We start from the raw sequence: 25000 nt of genomic DNA, 5'->3' as shown, positions 1-25000 counted from the left end.
TAAATGACTCGGTGCTTGGGAATAATAGGAGATGCTTCTGGACATGTTGTGTGGTTGCGGAATAAGTAAGACCTGAAAATTAATACCGAATTTATTATGGGTTTTTCATTTTGATTTTCTATCTTGCTGAACCACATACTGTATATCGTGCGTCATCAATGGCGTGGAAGAGAGAATTACCAGCAGAACTTCTTGAAGACCCCTCTGGGTGTGCGGGATTGCCTCGTCGAGATCAACTATCAAATGCAGAGATAGGATATAAGACAGATGAGAGAGAGAGAGAGAGAGAGAGAGAGAGAGAGAGAGAGAGAGGAGAGAGAGAGAGAGAGAGAGTGTGTCTCGGTAATTCTCTTAACATAATTTAATGCGATATAACCTATTCTGTTTTAAAGCATATCGTGATATCCAAACACGCTGCGACCGGCACTTAAACATGGATTGTCTGCAGTACCAATATCGGCAGAGCAATTCTTTTCACTCCTCACCACCCACTCCCGAGAATTTGGACCCCAAAATGAAGCAGCCAGACGACGCCGGTGGAAGCTGTTATTGAAGGTCTCGTCTGGAGGAAACAAAATGGGGAAAGAAGGAAATGCTTTTCATAAACATTGCTCATCGAAATGTCATAATTCACAACATTTTCAGGGTTAATCTTGAAACTTTATTTTTTCCTAATTCCGAAAAATTTATTTCTGTGACAGTAATTTATTCAAGCCTACAGCAAAATAATTATCTTTACTACCGAGGAAAAACCTCGCAACGAAAGAAAATTGTTTTTTCCGGCTCATCTGAGGAGCAAAATCATTCCTTTCCTCTTAACTAATCCTAAATTAATTACCTCTGTGTTAATCACATTACCGCTCTTCATAAATCTCATCAACCTATTTTAATTACAACGAGGAAGATGGGATATAATTACAAAACAAATTGACAATTAACGTAAAGTCATTACTGGGCGTTGCATTTATGAAGGATCTCTAATTAAGAGGCAGGATATTTTTCTCCCATCCCACCCAGCAGCATTAAGGGAAGTCATGGGCCTTCACATAATTATGCCATTCACAAAAATCGAATAAATGATAAGGTTTAAGGTCACTCGTGGACAGCAGAGGCACGGACAATGACATTGCCCTAGCAAGCAGGACAATACCTTATAAATTAACCACATTTACATATGATCAGCGCGCAATAATCCTCTCCACCCACGCTCGGACCAGGATGGCCAGACAATAGTGTTGCCTGATGACTCGGCAGGTAACCTATACACTCTCCCAAACTTCAATCACTAGCACACAATGATGTGGGGAGGGGGGTTGCAGGTACTAAGTAACTGACGAGTTTTAAGCTACACTCGAACCCGTTTGGTGATCTCCAGGCAGAGAAGTTACAAGAGACCACCACAACCCGAGTAAAGTTGACCTGTGTTATGAGAGTAATTTCCTCTTAGATAATAATGAAGTAAAAGTATAGATGTACAATCATTAAACGAAGCATAAGTACGAAGCAAGTACATTGGGCTGATGTTACCAACACCCCGCCTATATATATTTATCAAACCCAATCTAAATATCACCGCCCGGGTAGCAATAAGGTTTACATTAAGCTCACACCCACATTAAACCAGATAAGGCTAAGATATAAACATATGACCTTATTTGGCTCTGCGATTCTATCGTGACAGCAGGAAATTACTCTGGCACAAAACCCAGAAGAATTTTTAATAGCCAACGAAAGAACAGAGCCACGATTCATGGCAAAATTGCCAATACTCCCCCTGAATGCGATGGCGACAATTTTGTGGACGATTCCAATTTCTTCGGAAAATAAAATAAAATCAGCTCTTAGTGACGCACAGCTCTGTATCGCAATATTCAGAAGAAAAATATTTTATTTACTTCCTAGGGATTCCATATGAAAAAAAAAAGTTTCGTACAAAAACAACAACAAAAGTTTTTGCACCATCAAGCTATAGATAAAAAAGAATTTACATACAAGGACAACTGCAAAATGAAACGATGGCTCTGCACATTGGAAATCTGTAGTTATTGATCATTCTCTCTCTCTCTCTCTCTCTCTCTCTCTCTCTCTCTCTCTCTCTCTCTCTCTCTCTCTCTCTCTTCTCTCTCGTGAACGCACACATGAAAAAAGCGGTGAGTTCAGTGATTTATCTATAAAATATTACAGCATCAAAATTATGTTCCAGATAAAATCAGATCCGCAAACAATGGGTGCCTTTTATATATTAGCATGTAGGAATGGAATTTTTTACTGTTATAATAGTCTTTGAAGTCAAAATATGTCAGCTACTTGAAAAGTGTGTTTAGCGTGGCTAACATTTTTCTATTCGAGCGAACATGTCATCAATCATCAAGTATCTAATGTGTCAACACAAATACTTTATTTCTTGCATGTGGTTGCAATTCCTTTCATATATTTTCAGCCTCTCCTTCTCTCTAAAACTATACTTTTCATGTAAGTGCTTCAGATCTTGGCCGGATTCGGGGTTTTAAATTTCAGTTCCGAAAGCCTCATGCCTCTTCGCCAAAAAGAAGTAAAACTTCGTAATTCTCAAATTTATGAAGACCACATCAACTATTTCACTGACATATCTAGGTTCACATTATGAATATAAATCATTTAATAAAACTATGAATTGGGTATACGAAGAACTTGCGAAAGCTTTTTGTTTTATCTTCACGTAAACTGAAGAAAAGTTTTTACATATTTCTAATCAACAATGATAATACTAAATGCTGCTTCTGATTAATTGCTATTTCATATGATCAACTTCAAAATAATCTCTCTTCTCAGCCTAGTGTTGGTTTTTTTATCTATATTTTACGTTATACAATGATTAATTATTCCTGCATTATCATTATCATTAGCATTATTATTATTTTTATTATTAGTTAACCTACCACCATGGTTGGAAAAGCAGGACGATACAAGCCAAAGTGACACAGCAGGGGAAATAGTCCAGTGAGGAAAGGATAAAAGGAAATAAACAACTCAAGAGAAGTAATAAATACAAAATGTAAAATATCTTAAGATCAGTAACAACGTTAAAATAGATCTGGCACATAGTAACCACAAAGACCCTCTCAAGACAGTTAGAATAAACCAAGACAATAAAAAAGGCAACTTTCATTCTTTTATCAATCATAGATGTTAGTGCGCGCCTCTCTCTCTCTTTCTCTCTCTCTCTCTCTCTCTCTCTCTCTCTCTCTCTCTCTCTCTCTCTCTCTCTCTCTCTCTCTCTCTATGTTTTATATTACTAGCGTTATTAAAGCCATTTCTCCTTTCTTTACCCTCGTCACCTCTCCTCTCTCTCTCTCTCTCTCTCTCTCTCTCTCTCTCTCTCTCTCTCTCTCTCTCTCTCTCTCTCTCTCTCTCTCTCTCTCAAGCTTTCATCTCTAACTATGTTTATCAATTGTGTTCATAACTTTTGTTGTTTTATCCTAATACTCTGCAATCTCAGGCTTCACAGTGAGATTCTATTGATAACATCTGTGGGTGTGCTGGACTCTAAGGACATTGTCACGTCCTGGGTGAAGAGAAAGGCGGCAGTACTGACTAAAATAACTGCCAGATCTTTGCTCAGACAGCATCCATAACGTTTGAAACGCTTTCAGAAGGATAAAATTACTGCCATATCTTTACTCAGACTGCATATATAACGTTTAAAACGGATCTCCTTCGATTTGATTGTGAAAATATTCTATTCTACTCCCCTTCACTACTCTCATACTGCCATGCCACAAGGAAGTAGCACATTTTGAATGAAGGGTACACTCTTAAACCCGTTGGTTTTTTACGTAGAACTGTACATTTCTTTTCTTTGCTCTGTACGATCTTTGTAGGAGCACGCGCGCGTTTATCCATAAATTGATTGTGTTCCCCGTTTATCCCGTCAAGGTAAGTTCCTAATAACTAGTTATCTTTAATACATTTACCAAGAAAATTTCATATCATCCTGCTGGTGGCTTACTTGGATGTACATTCTAAAGAGAGATTTGCTCCTCTTCATCGGCAGCACCATTCTCGTCCGGGAGCTAAAGATCTTTACAGTATCTAATAAACTTGTCCCACATAAACCTAAATCATGCAATTTTGTCGTCTGCCAGTCCCTCCTCTCTCGTATTCATGTCATCAAAACGTGGGTAGGCGAAGAGGAGATTGAAACTTGCTTTGGCTATAGCTGTCCGGCGAAAAGGAGATTACTAAGGCATATTTTTTTTTTTTCGTGAAAGCTTTTGAATGACTTCGTATGGTGATAATCTAAAACACCATACAACATTAATTTTGTTGTCATGCCCATGTTCGATGCTCTAGGATCCAGAGAAAACAGGTTATCTAGTGCCAATGACAAGACAAATGTTATTTATGAGTATAGTCATGAAAAACCAACTGAAAAAAATTGTAAATTTTAGTGATAACATATTAGTGCAAATTTGCATACAGTTCAGCGTCATACAATAATAATATCACTAGATCACAATGTTCCTATAAGCATCCATTCAAAAAATCATTTGATCGAAACTCATTAACATAATACATTAAGCATCCAGCTCTATCTTGCTTTAATAAACTTCTCAAATTGTCCCCGTTATCAACACTAAAATATTGACATGATTGTCTAATATCTTCTCTCTATTATACACAATTTATTTGGTTAAATCATCTGAGCATACAACAACGAGGTTCTACTCTACCCACAGCACGTACAAGGTTGAGAGCCCTATTAACTAATAAGTTTTGCCATAATAATAAACGCTGACAATATTAAGACAGTGTGTGTGTGGTTCTTGATCCTGTCTACCCTAAAAGACCAAAATCCTTGTTTAAAAGATAAAATTTTCAGATTAACCTTACGCTTCGCGATACACACATACAATTACATATATATATATATATATATATATATATATATATATATATATATATATATATACATACATATATATATATATATATATATATATATATATATATATATATATATATATACATATATAAATAAATAAATATATATATATATATATATATATATATATATATATATATATATACATACACATACAAATATAAATAAATATCTATATATATATATATATATATATATATATATATATATATATATACATATATAATTATATATATATATATATATATATATATATATGTATATATATATGTATATATATATATAATATACATATATATAATATACATATATATATATAATATATATATATATATATATACATATATATATATATATACATACATATATATATATATATATATATATATATATATATATATATATATATATATATATATATATATAATATACATATATATACATATATATACACACACACACACACACACACACACACATATATATATATATATATATATATATATATATATATATATATATATATATATATATATATATATATATATATTACCATAAATTCTCTCTAGTGACAACTGTCATGACCTTGTTCTCATCCATGAAAAAGAATGATATCAAATAAATTTATACTGCTTATCGTTTACCAATCCAGAATCTACAGAATGAATGACAAATTTTACTGAATTATAGAAGCTCATTTTCGTTTCTCAACCCAGTAATCTACGCAAGGCTGTATCTTTAAACATTATTTAAAACGTCAAGAAACTGTTTCTGTACATAATAGCATGACACTCTTCAGTAATATAAAACAGAGCTCACTTGAAAGTATGAAAATTTATGGAGTTCTCCAGTTCCCGGCTTCTGTTTAGAACTTTGTTGTTAAGTGTTTTCGTGAAAGAAAAAAAAAATCTATCTAACAGCTATTTCCATGAAATCATTAGAAATGTTTATATTTTTCAGCAGCTATGATTAGCACACAATCAAAATGCTCGCCTGAAAACTGGACGGAAGACAAAAGGTCAACAGTTCAAAAGACATTACTCATTCTAAATTATTTATCATCCTAAAAGCACGTCCAGGAAATTGCAATCTGGGGTTCGATTATAATATAATTACGAGTAACTGCCTCGATCTAAATCGAATGCACAATTTTGGGCCTAATGACCAGATAAAGAACAAAATACTTCTAGGAAAAATATATTTACTTCTAAAAAACTTATATTTCGTCACGATAATCAAGTAAAAAATCAATATAAAACCCAAAGAAATCTCTAAATAATATCCAGCAAGAAAAATATTAAGAAGAGTTTGGAAAAACCCATTAAAACTGTACACATTGATCAACTGAATTTGAAGCAACCAGAATAATTAATGTCAGTAGGAGGAAAAATTGATTAAATGTTCAGGGGTTATAAAAAAACTAGAAAAAATATAAAAAGTTTGCTATCGTTATAGAACGTAGCTATAGCAATGGAAAAAACTAAATCTTCAAACATCGAACAAAAAGAACAAAATGAAACAAAAAATCCATCAATACTGAAAAATATTCAGCAAAAATAACGAAAATTTCTCCAAAAGTCAAAGCAAAGGCAAGAGACCTTTGGAAAATAATGAAAAACGTCAAAGGCCGAACTACATCGTTGCAACAAACAGAAGAAATAAAATACAAGTTCTCAAAAATGGAAAAAAAAAAAACGAAAAAAAATTAAATGAGTGCCAGATAGATCATTAGTTTATGCAACATTGTCCTCAACTTATAAATGTGCTATCAGTTATTCAACATATTTTTAATTTTATCTTAAACTTTGTAAGCAGAATTTAGGAAACAAAAATGGTTGGGTAAATTTTAATTACATAATTACATAAATAGCAGTTCCTTTGTTATTTAAAAATAGTTAGGTCAAATTCGAGAAAATAGGAATAGCTTGTTAAAACTTTCAATAGGATCAAAGGAGAGAGAGAGAGAGAGAGAGAGAGAGAGAGAGAGAGAGAGAGAGAGAGAGAGAGAGAGAGAGAGAGCGCACCAACATCTAATGGTCGATAAAAGAATGAAGAAAAAATAAGCCTTCAAAGAAAAAAGCTTACGATAACGATGTATGACAACTTATTGTAAAATAGAAACAAAATTTTTTAATCTAAGGAGACTTATTAACTATTTGTATATTACTCTAGTTTTTCTTTGCCAATTTTTATAATTGATAATCTGACATTTGACGGGGCTGATCTTCCTATAAAAAGTTAATTAACCGTTGCTTCTACGTTTGAAATTGTAACAATGAAAACAACAATAGAATAGAGAAGAAGAAGAGAATGGATAGAATAACCCGACAAGTTCTTGTGCGCCTCGTCATCCATTAATTATCTGTATCTCCATGTCTTAATGAGTTCCTAAGGCCTTAATTAGCGTGATGAAAGGACGCAAATGGAGCACCCTCTTCATTAAGGAGTCTTTTGAACCAATGGATTGAAAATGTCCGAGAAAATCACAGGCATGACATTCGGAAGTAGATCAGAACACAAAATACTCATTCAAATTATTCATCTACGAGTTTTCCACCAGTTAGTAATTACTACAACGAATGAAGACGAATGTCTGTCACACCTGAACGCCCTTCCATGACGAGGGCCGTTAAGAGTGGTAAGCTCATTAAGACAACTCATCAGCAGAATAAATATTATGAGTTCTACAATCCGTAATTAAAAAAGCATTAGCGATGCATCGTAGCTTGATGGAACTCATTAAAATAGAAAAGTTTTATGGTTCATTTATCGCTTCACAATTAATCTTCAATGAAGCAGACGGAAAATCTTTTTATCCAATGGTTTATTCATGATTCACTTCAACCCCAAGCCCCCAGGTTGAGATTTATATCTCATCTTTATAATGAGAGAGAGAGAGAGAGAGAGAGAGAGAGAGAGAGAGAGAGAGAGAGAGAGAGAGAGAGAGAGAGAGAGAGAGAGAGAGAGATGTTCTTCAAAAATGTTTATTTAAATTAGGTAATGAAGTCATCATTCAATCTATAATAGGTCAGATTAATTATAAAATTTCGTTCTGGTTTATAAAATCCTAAATTTAATTTAAGATATCTTTCCTATCAGTGATAACAGTAAATTCCTTCCTTATTATCCTCAGCAGAAATGCGAGACATGATTTGGAAAAAAGCTTAGATTTTAAGAACAATGATAAAAGAAAAAAAAACTAATTAGAATTTCACTCAATCACCATAAACATTTTTCTCATCAGAAGCTTCACTTATAAATGAACAACGACAATTTACTAAATATTTCATCTAAATTACTCTTGATGAAGAACCTTTCCAAGTTTAATAAAGCCTAATGTAAATCACCTTTTGATGCCGCGACAGGCTTCTATTAACCATAATGTTAATTAGGAGTACAGTGAATCACTATTAACACTTCCGAAAGGAGTTCTGCTAAATGCTCTTAAAGTCCATTAATAACCTAACGACCTATCAAAAGTGTTTGGTCCTTACCCCCTTGATAAAAATGCCTTTTTTTTTACTAAACGCCTTTCTCTAGGATCAATAGTATGAAAACCTTAATAGTGTATGGGTGTTATTACGCCTTTTATCTCAACAACTCTAATATACAATTTAAAAAATGCATAGCATCTCATTAGAACTCTTGCTTTCTGTTGTTTTTTCCCAATGATGTAACTAAGGTTGTTAAAACTCTAAGCATAAATTTGCTTTATTATCCCTGACTCCCTTGAGAAATAATGTAGCCAGTAATAGATAATTTTTCTATTTGGTAAATTATAATTTTACAATATGATCGCTTTGCTAACAGAATTATATATATATATATATATATATATATATATATATATATATATATATATATATATATACATATACATATATACTGTATATATTATATATCATATATATATATATATATATATATATATATATATATATATATATATATATATATATATATATATATATATATATACTGTATATATAGATAAACGAAATATCCTCACAGATTTAAAAATGGGTTTAATTTTTTCACCACGATATATAGGATTAGAGACCTACAATGGAAAGACAATTAAGCAACAAAATAAAGGAATTAGATGAATTACACAATATACAATCGCCAATACTTGCTAACAAGATGATAACTTAATATACAATTTCACAAATCGAGGAATGCAAGGAGATTTAGGGAAGATGATTGCCTTAATCCAGTAACAGAAAATTGAGTATCTGGATAGTAAGATTGAGGAATTCCCCAAACAAATAACCATGAGCAACGAGACCCATGCAGTCAACAAGAAGAAAAACTTTATGGTAAATACTAAACGAGTTATATGGCATAGAAATTACCTCTCCACGTTTACGGCTTTTCTGGAAGCCAAAGAGGAAGTTAAGATTGTTCTGGAATCAGAAGGGAAACTACTGCTTCTCAGTCATCCGGAGAAAAGCTACAACGGCTTCGGGACACGAAAGGAAGTCAAAATTAATTTGAAATGTGACGTCTATGGTTCCCTTTTATGGTGCTGCAGCACTAGGTTGAAAAAAAAATGCAATAATCATGACTTCGTCATTCATATGACGTTAAGAACTTCATTTGAGTTCCAGGACATCCGTATTCTATCCTCGGGTTCAATGATATCTGTATCTCTTCTGTGGCTCTATAATATATAACTTCTCCTTGGATTTCATAACCAGAAATTTCACCTCAGGTTCCAAAAGATTTAAAACTTTTTTTTTTTTTTTCATTACAGAAAGTTTGTACCTTTGGTGAATAAATATAACTGCTTGCAGCTTAACTGTCATTAGAGTTTGGTTAAAATCCTGAAGGAAAAAGCGCCATTAGTTTTGCGAATTTAGTCCACAAGGTCACGGACTAAGACCTGCAAGGCCGTTCAACACGATATGCAACCGAGGTTGGAAGGAAGGAAGCATCAGCGCGGTATAGTAGAAGCCTACAAGCTGGACTAGCTTGTGGCCCAAAAGAAACCGCAAATACCTTTAGTGCTAAAGCGCACCATTATCCTCGTAGGAGAGGGCATCGAGTTAGGCCTTAATCTTACGTATTCACACTTTGAATACGGTAAAGAGCAAACTTCCTAACACTTTCTCAAAGGAGGGAATTTGAAATTACCAAATTAAGGAATATTCCAACAACGCTGGCACTATCCTACTGCTATCAAAAGTTCTTTATTAAGGAAAGTCTCTTGAGAATATCTTGAAACCTAACAACTTAAAATTCCTGCTAAAGTGGTGAATAGATGGGCATAGAGGGGTGAAATAGCGACAAGTTTGATGTTATAATCGTTGCAGTGTCGAAGTTCTCTAGCGGGAATCCTTTCAGTTTTTGGAATGGAATATAGTCGATCTCATTGTTCTTGCGTACTTTATTGCGCGTTTCGTCAGTATAAGGGCATATCAGTTCATATAACAACACCAAATAGCCATGTTTTTTTTCTTAACTTTCATCGTTTAATATATGAAGGCGGATAACCACTTTAGTCCAGAGCTCACAATTTTCTTTGGAGAGGTTTCGAACATCATGCTCATAACTTTACTGCCTCTACGGTTCCCAGTTTTATTGGCTAATGAGAAGGGTAAGAAAACTTTTCGATATTATCGAGGGAAAATGATCCTAATAGGAAATATCTTTTGATGCTAGAGAGTCCTCACCGAACTTGTACCATAAATAAATTGACTAACTTTTGGATAAAACTTTCAGTCATTTTGCTAATGAGACAGCTAAAATATGGGAGGCAGCCAGACGGAGGGAGGATAAAAGTCTCGGGGAAAAAGGGGAGGGGCAGCAGGGTAATTGGAAACACGGGGAAAACGGGATTACGAATGGAAGGATCCTCGGGGATCAAAGTTTATGCCTAAGGGTGTCAATGTTAAGCCCACACCCAACAGTAAACCGCTACTACGTATATTAACTTTCAAGACAAGATAAAAGTGTGGGTTGATCCCTGATCAAGGGCCCTCCTTGATAAAATCAAACATTAAATCCCGTAAAGGATCGCAGGTGTCTGGTAAAAGCAGCAACATAGAGAAAAAACTAATAAAACAGCATTAAAGGAAAAGTATATTTCTGAGAAGGTAAGAGGAAACAAAAAAATGTCTTGAGAATTGAGAAAAACAAATACTCGCAACTTTGAATAAGTGCTTTCAACCATATTAATGGTATCATAACATCCGTCTTCATGATAAAAACCTCAAATTTTCATCATCAAAAATATTATTATTATTATTATTATTATTATTATTATTATTATTATTATTATTATTATTATTATTATTATTATTATTATTATTATTATAACTAAAATAAAAATTTCAAACCATATCATTAATACTCTATGTTCGAATTAACAGAAATTGTTAGCTAGTACGCAACCCCGGTAATGGTTAAGACGGATTATCTTGTTTAGCGTAGAATTAATGGGGCGGGGGGCAACAACCCCCACCGTTATCTTTCATGCTAAAGTGGCCATCTCGGAATATTGACGACCGTCGGCATTTGCATTCATCTTTATTGGCACGTATTTATCTCGAGCATTCTGTTAAGACATATAGCCTTTGGAACGGGAAATGTTAAGATATCGGTAGTTCCAAGAAGCAAAATTGCAAATTTTTAATACAATTCCAAATTAGCGGTCCTCGTTCTATATCATATTTAGGAAAAAATAACTTTATTCCATGAACACTGATGTTAATAGTGTTCTTATCATTCTATGTAGACTATGATGATTTCCCATATATAATAAAGAACAACGTGTCTGCTTACATATATAAATATATTTTTTCCCTTCACACAACATTACCGTGAACTTACTTTTGTTTCAAATATTCTGTAATCAATACCTGAAATCGATTTTAAAGTTTAATTTTTCTACATAAAGTGCATTTCTTGTAAAGCTAGTTATAACCAAAATATTTTGTCAATTTTATGACAGGAGGGACTGACAAAATAAGGAAGTTTGTAAGCGGATGTCTATCACTTCCTAATTTCGTAATGCAACCCCGATGGCTGCAGATGTTGATCTTTATTTCTGACCTTCGTAATGAAAACCTACTAATGGCAGATTATCATAATCCTTTTTATGTTCTTATGCAACGGCTATTGGAACATACCGCAGTCATAATAAATCTAGAAAATGAATATATTGGTGGAACTGTTCTAATATTGTTCTTAACTTCTTGAATCTGAAATTCACATATTAGTCATCCCAATAGGTTTAGCTCGTTAGCATTCATCGATCGAGTAGAGTGAATTTGGTTATTTACAGACCAATTTATGACCCCACAAGATCTTCAGTTTACCTGTCACTAAAATACAACTTACTTATACAATGCTATATTTTCTTCTTAGGATCATCATTTCGTAAACGACGCAATCCTATTACACCACCTAGGAGTTGGCATAATAGATAATAGCAAGTATTCCTTCTGTGTAATAAAATACAAAATGTATGCTGCTAGACTTTTTGTATCACTTTCCAATTTCATCCATGTACAGTATATAATGTTTTCGGTAAACTAACTTTCTTTTCAAAGTGTGATATCACTAGATCACTCCTACAATATGTCATTTTGAGAAAAATACATTTTAAAATATCCCTGGAATTTATCATCAGTCATTTAACTTAGTACTGCTTTTACAGCCTTCCAATATGCTTCCAACCTAGCAATGAAGAGGGGAAAGGATAAATTTTTTCGTTAAATGTTATCTCAGTTTTACCTGTACACTAATTATAAAAAAAAAAAAAAAAAAAAAAAAAAAAAAAAAAAAAAAAAAAAAAAAAAAAAAAAACAATGAGCCAGGTTACAGCTAAACTAAGTTGAGCAAATGTTCCCAAACGTCTTTAATGCACTTTGATTAAGTATGAGCCTTTTCAACGTTATTACACCAACGACCATTGTTCGTATTTTTTCCGCAGTTACTGACCTCTAGCATAGGATGATGTTTTTAATGGCCATTGTTAGAACCTGCGCATTAGTGCCTTCCTATTCCGTAAGACTACGTATGTCAAGAATCCTGTATATTATTTAACAATGCAGTTTCGTCAGTAATTATGTGTGTTTGCCAAAGGCAAAATGCAAAAGTTTTATAAGTTAAACCTTTCCACTTTTCAAAAAAAAAATTTTACCAAAGTTTACAGGATGAGAAAGGTATTGTTCATTACTAAAATAACCAACAATTATTCTTTCTTGTAAATCAAATCACAGTGTCAACAAATGTGATAAAATTATTAGTCTTCAGTTTCACTAGTAAACAAAATTTCATAGAACGCTCCTATGAAATCATATGCAGAAATGAGTCTCCGAATGACTGCGATATAATGAGTGAGACTGTCCGAAAGTAAATTAATCGCAAGGGGGAGGGGGGGGGGGGTGACGCTGAAACGCACAGGATTAGACTAATAAATTTCACTGCCTATATTTATTAAAAGTGTGCATTTGAAATTCAGCTCAGCGCATTTCCGCCCCTTATTTACCAAGGTAGTAACACAAGGTCAAATTAATTACTTTCCCTTAGGCCGCTCAAGAAAGCAGACCTGCAATTTATCCATTAACGAAAGACGCACTGACTTGAGAGGGAAAATTTCGGCCCCCAAAATACGGTCACGTTAAGGGTCCAACTGCTACGTGACGTCACTGATAATACATGAAAGTTTCAAGGCATCTAAAAAATCACCTAATGAGATAGTTGCCCTAAGGCGCTTAACTGTAATTTCACTCCATTGTGTCCCCATTCGGGTCGGGCAAACAACTGCGTTTTTCAGTCGAGACGATTTTTCATTTGCCACAGCCAAGGCTAACACAAGCTTCCTAGCATCATTTCCTCCTCCTTGAATCCCTAATAGAGCCTTGGTGTGTTTCACTACGACGTGTTAATGCTCTCTGGGAGGCCTTTGATCTTCTGAGGAAACCAATTAACAAGAAACGAGCTGAGAAAATTTAGGAATTTACTCCTAAAACTTGAGCGAGAACAAGGCTATTTCCAAGCATCAAAAAATTATGCTGGAAATTAAAACTTGCCTAAGAAATAAATTTATTGGATAGATCAGTTAACAATTCAAGTTTTACATCTAAGTATTTCATGACAAGATTTTATACCCCGAAAATATTTTTCTTTAGGAAAAACATATAAAGCTACTAGTACTATAGTACTGCATTAGATCCTTCTCTTTGGTTACGGGTCGTTATTATACTCATTTTCTGTAAGACGATGTAAATACATATTATTTACCACTCATACTAAAAAAAAAAAAAAAAAAAAAAAAAAATGCATATGAACTTCATCCGAAATTTCATCTCAAAAGAAAACGCTCAAACGTCTACCCAACCATTTGAATATTGCACAAGACTTTCATAACTCAAGCAACTCCGTAATATACTTTTAAAACTGAATTACATGCCAATTTTCTTAACTATATTCAGCAATATGACCTTGATTTTATAAATACCACTTGTACCTATCGTTCAGGTTGACAGGAAATATTGTTCTTATTGGATATTCACTTTTTATGTATGGCAACCATTAAAAAAAAAAAAAAAAAAAAAAAAAAATGTGGAGGCGAGGACAAAACTCCATCACCGTTTTCTATAGTTATCTACAAGCAATCATATACTGTATAAACAAAGCAGAATCAATCGGTTGTGTTTTGATAGCTTTGGCCCGGAAAAAAGTTCTTTGGCTGGATTATCATTTTCCTTTTAAACAAATTATGATAAAGATAAATATTCGTCAACATAGTCATGAAAAAATTTCCTTTTTCAGCTATACTTAACGAAGCAAGAATTGGACAATAGGGAGGGGTCCTGGTTTTATATGGATTCCATCATTGGTGCCACGTCTCCACAAATCTCTCTCTCTCTCTCTCTCTCTCTCTCTCTCTCTCTCTCTCTCTCTCTCTCTCTCTCCAAAGAAGTATCTATTCACATTTTAGGTAACTGCTTTAGCTTGGCTATGAAGGTGTCCAAATGACGAACTTGAAGCAGGGGAACAGCCCATCATGAGTGTGCATGTATCAGTGTGCGTGCGTGTGTGTAGTAGCAGCATCTAGCATAGGAGTAGGGGAGGGACCCTCTTGTATGCGAGGTTTAGGATGGGGGAAACCTTTATACAGAAAACACTTATTTCAGCTCAAAGGTAGTGTAACACTAATTAGAATAATTTCGGATACAATTTCAGAAACGCATAACTTATATAGAAATAGAGAGAAAGGAAACGATAGATAAAAGAAGAAACCGGCCTGGCAATCGGTGGAGACGTGGCACCAATTGGGGAATCCATTTAAAACCAGGTACCCTCCCCAATAGTCCATATCTCGCTGTGTTGAGTATAAAGCCAATGAGAAAACAGTCACGTGCCTATGATTAACCTTATTCAGTTATATGCTTGAAGAGATAAGAAATAGAGAGGACAAGACTTCCTCTAGAGAAGCCCTATTTACATCTCTTAAGTCATGGAAGGACAAAAGACTAACAAATGTAAGAAACAGGTTGAAAATATTGATACTGAAGTTTATGTGGGCGAAGGATCTTAAGGGAGCAGCAATGCACATATTTTGATAAGTCTAAATTTTACTAACGATGACAATGATTAAGTAAATGAAAGTAAAAACGGAGCTTAGATTCACCAAATACCCTACAACTGTGAAAACAAAACACAAAAATAAGGAATATGCCAATAAGAAAAGTCGACAAAATGAAAAATTACAGTTGGTTAAAATCATAGCACAAGAAACAAATTCCAAAAAAACCTATTTCTTTCATCTGTGTACAGACGTAAAGACAGGGTGACAAACAAATATGTCAAAATTATAATGAGAACGTCACAGTAACCACATTAAGATGTACTATTAAAATATCCAGTCGAGTTCATACATTTTCCAAGGAAAAAAAAAAATTAAAAAAAAAAAAATAAATAAATAAATAAAAAAGTTACACACAAAATCAAGTGGGCAAAAATAAAGAGTGTAAAACGGCAGTATGGAAATGACATCCGAATATTTGCTTCTATTCTATTGCCCGAAACTATTTTCTCTGGGAAATTGCACTGGGATGTATATTCATTCCACTTGCTCCGTTGTTTTGTGATAAGGTTAGGTGGTTATTACTTGCGGAGAATGTAAAAAAGTTAGTAATCTAAGAAAAAAATCTTGCATTCACTTTGATATTATAATTAGTCCAGGAAACCCCAAGTTTCAGCTTAAATACGAATCACTTTATCTGGCAATTTTAAACTTGTATATTGTAATAAGAATCAGGAAAAGAAAAAGACTTGGAACTACTATATGAATAAGATAATTAGTTACCAGTTATTATAATAGATTGATAACCTAGATTTAGAAACTGCGTCAAATTTGCTGTGGAAACCATCCACTTTCATTAAATAAATGGATATATGTTTAACGTTAGCGGACGTCTATCATTAATTTCTCTCAACAAACTTCAAAGACCTACAATCTTAGGGATGGTAATCTTGCGGGAGAAAATGTTCTGATGTATTGCCTGCGGAGGGGAAACACTTATTCAGAATGGCATACATACTATATATGTATGACACTATACGAACCGAACACCATAAAGTCCTGGGGGGAGGGGGGGAGGATTTTTTATCCCCAAAATTGTAATAAAAAAAAAGAAAAAAAAATCATAATTTTCTACCTTGGAATTATTACATGAAAATAATTCTCTAGACCTTCATAATTATTACTTTAGAAAGTGCAAATGACAAATAGATGCATCATGGCTTGCACAAACTTTCAGCTGAAATTTACTTTTCGTTATGAAAATCTGCTGATTTTTCAAGTACTTTAGTTATCAGAACATCAAATACAAAAGAAAAATATGCAATGTGCAACAGAGGGATTAAGAAAATTGCCCCGGGTCCCTTGAACAGAGGCTCAATTATATGTTATTCTATATTTACTCTAACACGTTTAGACTGATAAAATGTCATGTTACAGAAGCTTGGAACACATGGTGGCAACATTGCATTTCCACTAGAAGAAATTACAGCGATTTCAGTAGATTCAGAATATCTTGCATAAAGAGTCATTGTATAATAAGCCGGAGACTTAGTAACAGGGACCTGTCTGGAGGATCATTCATGTATAAAAAGTGAACTGTTTAAAGAAGAATACCGCTTATAAATTAGTTCCATAGCAGAAGATAATCGTTGTAAACCTCCACCTAACGTACTTGGATGGGTGGATACCAAGAAAATACAGAGCAGTGCTACGATAGCTATTAAACGGCTACATTTAAGTTTTCTTTACTTTTAAGCATCAAGCTTCGCTATTTCAATATACATAATGACAGTAATGACAACGATAAACACAAGAACCAGTTGCATGCTAAAATAAACCAACCATCCCTTACAACAGAATAGAGGGTCCTTCCGCACAACCACATTCGAGAAGGAAAAGAAAGAAAGAAAGAAAAAAAAACTTCCAATGTTAAAGGAAACGACAGGGACAACTAATTACTAAAGAAAATGTTACGAAATTTTAGGTAGAAAAATTTTATGCTTATGGAAGTTTTTGAAGTTCGACAATAAAAATTTTTCGTTTGCTCCTTGACAAAATCGAGAAGTCGTCTTACACTTTTCCTGCATTTACCCAAAAAAGAAAAAAAAATGTAAGCTCAAGAAAAATTGCGACAAATTACTCAAACCCTTGAATACTTTCACAAAGAAGTCGATACCACACATCCCAGTTTGAAATGAGAGAGAGAAAAAAGAAAGGACCAAAACTAACAAGAACATTAAGTACCAGAAGGACTATTGCTGGTTTATGTATCCACTGCATTACGTCATATCCAGCAGCCCTTCCTTGCAGTGGGAAGTTCCTTTAATCTGCTGCCGGGGACGTTAAATATTTAATCGGGACAACGTACGCCCCAGACTGGAATCCCGGAACCAAGTTGTTTGCGGATGTTTAGGCCTATTTCTATTTGTTTTAGCATAACTATAATAATTGTTCTGTCGTTCGGTTATGAATAATAAACAAACCAATTAATGTATGTATTTCAACGTTTCTTTGATAAATTTGATAATTTTATTTTAAGAATAACAATCCAGGAAAATCAACGTGAGATTTTCATCGGTTTATGATTAATAAGTTAACATGTCATTTACCTAATTATTAACTGGGAAAAATTGGAAAATGACTGACATTTCAATTATTTTTTACAATGATACCAAACATTGTTATACCAACATGAAACTTTTTCTAGTCTTGAACTATAAAACCATATATAATAATCTAATTTTGAGTGTCTTTCATTGCCTTTAAACAGTTGATACACAAAGGGATAGAAGTTCAAATCTATCTCGAGTAACATATATTAAGAGCACTTACTCTATTCAGTTATCATAATTATGATGATTTTAGCCGCATGTGGCTACGCATTCCCTCCATAATATGCAGTATATTGTGGGCAATCATACTAAATGTGGATTTATACCGAGGTAGTAAAGCTTTCTTAGTTAGTAGTGTACGTGCGTGTTTTGTTACTTAATAACGTGCATACGTATTTATTTTATTACTTGATATGGATGCGTTTTATACGTAACAACGTGTTTCTTACTTATTACACGTATAAGAATTTCTTTTTAATAATTATAGTAGTATTATGTAAACCTTATTTAGAATTATTTAAATTTTCCCGTTACACTACAGAATTCTGTAATATGATGATGGATCTGAGAGAGAGAGAGAGAGAGAGAGAGAGAGAGAGAGAGAGAGAGAGAGAGAGAGAGAGAGAGAGAGAGAGTATAGGATAAAACTACCTGTCATATCAAAATAGATTTTAAAACGAAGCAGATTCACTGGAGTCACGACCCAACTGCCCGATGCAAAGAAATGTCTATAAAATCTAAAAAAAAAAAAGAAAAAAAAGATATATATATATATATATATATATATATATATATATATATATATATATATATATATATATATATATATATATATATATATATATATATATATATATCACTTTAACGTTCTATTTCATTTTTGAGTTAATTTCTAATGTTAAAATGAAAGTCAATTAAGGGAGTACCATTATTAACATTGTTATTTATAAGTATATTTTCATATTAGCACAGATTAGCCCTGTAAAAGTTTATATTTCATTTTCTGTAACTCGGCATTCGCGCTTTTTTTTCCTTTTACGAAATTACAATTATGAATGTTTAGTCCAAAACAATTAAGCTAAGTGAAAAAATATTCCTACGTACAATATGTATGTATAATGTTTATATGATGTATGCTTAAATATATATATATATATATATATATATATATATATATATATATATATATATATATATATATATATATATATATATATATATATATATATATATATATATATATATATATATATATATATATATATATATATATATATATATATAAACACTTTAGAAAACACTCCTGTTAAACAATCCACCCCACAGAATTCCTTTGTTAAATATTCCATCAATATGCTTATTCCCGTAAAGAAAATAGAACCTTGACAAACAAAACTCCTTAGAGAGCCTTCAGACACTAGGACACGTTTTCTTTCATTGATCTTCAAAAGATGAATTACGTATAGAAATTAACTTTAAGGAACTACATGAGTTGCGTAGTTGGGAATTCAGTACTCTATAACAATACCTGAAGATAGCAGTGGAATCTTTAAAAAGAAAAGAAAAAATGTAGGTGAAACTTTGTCTTATGGTAGTAAAAGGAATTTTGTCTAAACTTTTTTAGGACCGTGATCTTTAGTACACTTTACACATCACCTCCATCAAAGGTGTATGTAGGTTATAAAGGAAGAATATATTGTAGAGTATAAAAGTTATGGATAAAGTTATATTCCAATATTTCATTTAATCTTTAATCATAACCTAGAGTTGACTTTGAAGCAACGGCTTGGGTAGCAAACTAAATTCTGAGAACCTGTCTCTTGAGAACTAAAAGGTACTCTCAAGGTTATAATGTATTTTGGACTTGAATGGAGAAGTCACTATGTTCATTTCTTTTTTCACGAGACTTGAAGAACTAGTTTAGATTTTTGGTACGATGAAATTAAAACGTTCTTACTGGAACTTGATGCTTATGGAGTAGGATCAAATGGTACTTTTCCCCCTTTTTTTGCTTTATAAAGACATCTGATTGTTTAGCTCCTAAGTTGTCTATTATTCTTCGCAAGTTAGTAAGGAGAGTTCATCTTGCACATGTTGGAGTACGGGTTACACTTCAAAAATGTGGAAAAAAAAAAAAAAAAAAAAAAATAAAAAAAAAAAAAAAAATAAAAAAATAAATAAATAAAGGTAAGGGTTCCTGAATACATTTTGCTAGGTATTTAAAGCTTTAGAAACGGATATATTGACGTTAGGGACTGATATTACAATTATCAACCCGTAAAGATGATAAAGTATGGTAAAAATTACGGTCGCCTTCATTACTAAAATACAGCTGAGAACCATATGTTTTTACGGAGAATTTCAGATTAACATTATGCTGATTGCAGCCCAATTTCCCTAACTCCCATACTACTTAAAGTTTTACGACGTCTTTTTGGCAAAAAGTCTAAATAGGTAAGCCGAAGGTAACAATCTTTTCCTTAACTTGCAGCTTGACTTTCAGAAAGGCCTTGAAGCATGTGATGTCTTTCTTAAAATTTCCAATGCTGTACAGAATTCCCTTGACTTCGCATGACTGGCCTTGATTTTAGTAATGCCTTCAGCTGCGTTAATTATGAGGCTCTTATTTTCAAACAAACAGCTGAGATTAGGCGAGTATTTTCTTAGCATCATTAATTAATTTCTATGTAATAGATTGCATAGGGTAGTTGTTAATGGGGACCATAGTAACTGTAAGAATGTAATATCTGGTGTTCCTCAAGGTAGTGTTCTCAGCCTATTACTTTTACTTTTCATACTACATACACATATGTGGTTTGGCCTGGAAAACAGGCTCATAGCATATGCAGATGATAATCTCTCTGTATCAATTCAATCTCTAGAATATAGACTTATGGTTGCAGAACTCGTTATTAGATATCAAGCTAAAATTAGTGCGTGGTGCAATTTATGGAACAAGAAATTAACTCCCCTCTCCAACTCAAAAAAAATTATTGTAAGTTCGTCGCAGGCATTAGTTCCTCAACATCCAGATCTTTGCATTGACTTTCTTTAAATACTAATTTAGAATTCTAGGTGTGATCTTGACTGCAAATTTACTTTTGAAAAAAAAAAAAAAAAAAAAAACATTCGGTCAGTTTCTTCTTCAATTGCGCAAAAAAAACTTTTTAAGCAAGTCTTTCAAGATTTCCGGGGATCAGTTTATCCTAAGGAAATATTTTCAATTCACTCCTACCTTGTTTCGAGTATTGTTCGCTGTCTGGTCTTTAGCTGCTGACTTTTATCTCAATTTGTTGAACAAAACTTGCGGTCTATTAAATTTCTTATTCCTGATCTTGACATTAATCTCTGGCACTGTCGTTCATTTAGTTCTTTATGCATGTTACGTAAGATTTTTCATAATTCAGATCATCCATTGTATTCTGATCTTCCCGGATTGTACCATCTTGTCGTAGTATCAGGTATGCAGATATGCAGTTAATTCTAGAAGCTATGTTTTTTCCATCACAAAGCTCTGCACAGTATTCTTAGAGTTCTATTCGAGCAATGACCATATTGTGGAATGAGCTTGCAAATCAAGACAATTGAATCAGCGGAGCTTCAGAGGTTATATTTTGTCTAAATCTTTTTATTTTAAGCAGGTTGACCAGCCTCCTTTAATAGTTTATATCTAACTGAAGTCTTGAAGCTGTTACTGATCTTAACATATCTTACATTTTTTTATTCATCACTTATATATAGTGTTAAAGCTGTTACTGAGCTTAACATATCTTATATTTTTTATTCATCACTTATATAGAGTGTTAAAGCTGTTACTGATCTTAACATATCTTATATTTTCATTCATCACTTATATATAGTGTTAAAGCTGTTACTGATCTTAACAGATCTTATATTTTTTATTCATCACTTATATATAGTTTATTTGGGATTTCCTTATTTAATTTCCTAAATGGGATACTTTCCCTGTTCGAGCCATTGGGTTTGTAGCATTCTGCTTCTCCAACCAGGGTGCCAAATAATAATAATAATAATAATAATAATAATAATAATAATAATAATAATAATAATAATAATAATAATAATAATAATAATAATAAAAATATGGGTTTTGATTAATTATCAAAAGCAAAAAAAATAAAAAATAAAAAATGGTTTCCCTCTCTTAGACGTTCTGTTCGGAAGTGGTTTATTACCAAATTAATGTGGTTAATCATTGGTTGAATATAAAGAAATCAAAATAGTATCACAGTATAATTCAAATAACGCTATAAAACATATAGGCCTAATAACCAAATCAAAAGTTAATTTTAGCTCTCTTAGAAATGGCATTTCTGCAAAATAGGAACGACCCGTAATGTAATATACATATTAAATAGAAAGGAAACAAAAAAATCAGAGAGAGAGAGAGAGAGAGAGAGAGAGAGAGAGAGAGAGAGAGAGAGAGAGAGAGAGAGAGAGAGAGAGAGAGAAGAGCTTCCCTACATTGTAGTTTCTATTACTTACTCATTGTAAGAACTCTGTAATAACCTTCCTACAGACTAAATTGCATTTGCTGCGTATTATAATGGATTACATATAATTTCGTGTAATAAATAAAATGTCTATACCGAACAATCTCAACGGTGCTGAATGTCCACATACGGTGCATACTGTATTATTTGATGAGCGAAGACAAGCGGATACGAATTAAAAGACGATTTTGCCCTAAATTTAAGCTTTCCATGGACCGTGAATGATTTTCATCGTTAGGAGACCTTAATGTTGCTGTGCGTGTGGGGAGAGGAGGTCTACCTCCTTAAAAAGCATTACCCGAACTGGTTTTTCTTAAGACCACGAAAAACGAGAAATTGAATTGCTTAATCAATTCTTGTAACTAACTTAGCGGTAGGGTCGTGGTAACCGTCAAATGCCAACAGCTGAGCAACAATGAGTGACCCCTGTATCTTAAATCCTGTTGTAGAAAAACTCTTTAATTTAAAAGTTGTTTTAGAGTCCCCTAAATAATAAAGATAATTAGTCATTCGGATACTAGCAACGTAAAGGTTAAGTTCACCCTTCCTAAGGGTCTTGCGATAAATCCAGGACAAAGTCAGTGCCTTAAGATGTGGGCGATTAATTTCCCAGAGGCTCAAGTAACGCACCCAACCATTATACTTATTCAATTCTGAAACAGGAACCTTATCCGCCTCAAGGATGCAATCAAGTGTGCTGCTTCTATGCTTACGCCAACGTGTAACTGTAACCCAACCTTATAAGACTTTCCTTTAAAGGCGAAAGTTTAGTCGATATATGTTACATATCACGCGAATTATTACATATATCTCAAAAACAAATATCGCAAAAAATATTCTTTTAAAATTTTCAGGGAAAATATTACCGAATATAAGAACACAACTACTTAAATGTAATTCGTACAAATGAAATAAGCTTCTGAACATGTGACAAGAACTGTAAAGAACGAATATCAAACACCAAAGAACGACGCTCAAACGAATCTGTTAAAAACATTGGAACTACATTATATACATAATGTTTGGCTGTCTCAAAACATCCACCATTATGCTTACTAATGAACACGCAATCATGCATACATAAATACATACAAACAATAGATACGCTGATTTTTTTTTTCACTCAAATAATGGTTATAATTTCTTATGGACTACAAGGGAAAGAGCACACGTTATAGCACAAGTCCTCAAAACAATGCTATCTCTTCCATTGGTCCTTTTGTGTATTTGCGTACAAAGACTCAAGTTTGATAATGTTAAAAAGCTAATATAACAAACATATATGTTGTGAGTTAAACTTAAGCTAGCATGCATGCCTTAATCATTTGATTTACTCTAAATGCCTTTATTCTCACGATGCCTATATTTATGAACACTTAAAAAGACTAAAATCACATTTGATGTTATCAAATTGTGATTGAGAGGGTTACAAACTTTCCAAAAGCCATTCTGTAGTGCTTTTAACTGTCAATACTCTTCCGGTAATGGTCCAGAAGATGCGTTATTGGGGTAATTCCCACCAACTAAACGCAAAACACACAGTAATCTCTCACTCCAAAGATTTTCTTCATGGGGCAATAAGTGTCAAACAAATAGGAATTTCACGATAGCAAATGTTGAAGTACAAGTTGTTATAAATATCTATTGTTAATTATGTTCTAAAAAGATTTTATTTTAAGCTATATTTTAGTACATTTCAAAAGACCAGTCCCTGGTGAAATACCACGAGTTTCATCTGCCCGATTGTTTAAGATTTTAATGAACAAATAAAGAAATGTCTTGCCTAAGTGGGATCCAAATATTTGAGGTAAAAAACGTGTTATATATTCCTTGGTATTAAAGTTATGTGATATATTCCTTGCAAGCCAAAGAGCTATTGGCAGCCTCAGGCAGTTGGAGATTGTGACAGAACAAAATGAAAGTCCGCAACTGGGTAGTCGAGAGATCTCGACTGCTGTGGCGCGTTAACATGACTTCTTGTCTGCTCTCAATCTCACTCTTTCTTTTCAACTTTTAATTTTCCCCTCTTCAGCTCATAATAAGTTTTATTCTCGCTCTCCTGCATCACTGCAGCATAAAATATTCCTAATTACTTATTCGTTTTTCATTCCAGTCACATCCCTCCAAATTTTACAGCCACCATTAATCTACATATGAGCAAATAGCATGTATGTATGTATATATATATATATATATATATATATATATATATATATATATATATATATATATATATATATATATATATATATATATATAAATGTATGTATGTATGTATGTATATATATATATATATATATATATATATATATATATATATATATATATATATATATATATATATATGCATATATATATATATATATATATATATATATATATATATATATATATATATGCATATATATAT

At 32.8% G+C, this 25000-nt stretch overlaps 1 protein-coding gene across 4 annotated transcripts in view; it reads right to left on the bottom strand.

The window, feature by feature from the left end:
• Positions 1-25000, bottom strand: part of LOC137645834 (alpha-tocopherol transfer protein-like) — a 532510-nt gene that overhangs the window by 102966 nt on the left and 404544 nt on the right. The gene's annotated exons all lie outside the window — the stretch shown is intronic.

Source organism: Palaemon carinicauda, chromosome 8, assembly GCF_036898095.1.
Source record: "Palaemon carinicauda isolate YSFRI2023 chromosome 8, ASM3689809v2, whole genome shotgun sequence".
Classification (NCBI taxonomy): domain Eukaryota; kingdom Metazoa; phylum Arthropoda; class Malacostraca; order Decapoda; family Palaemonidae; genus Palaemon; species Palaemon carinicauda.
Note: the sequence above shows the minus strand (reverse complement) of the source record. Positions and strands in the feature narration are given on the sequence as shown.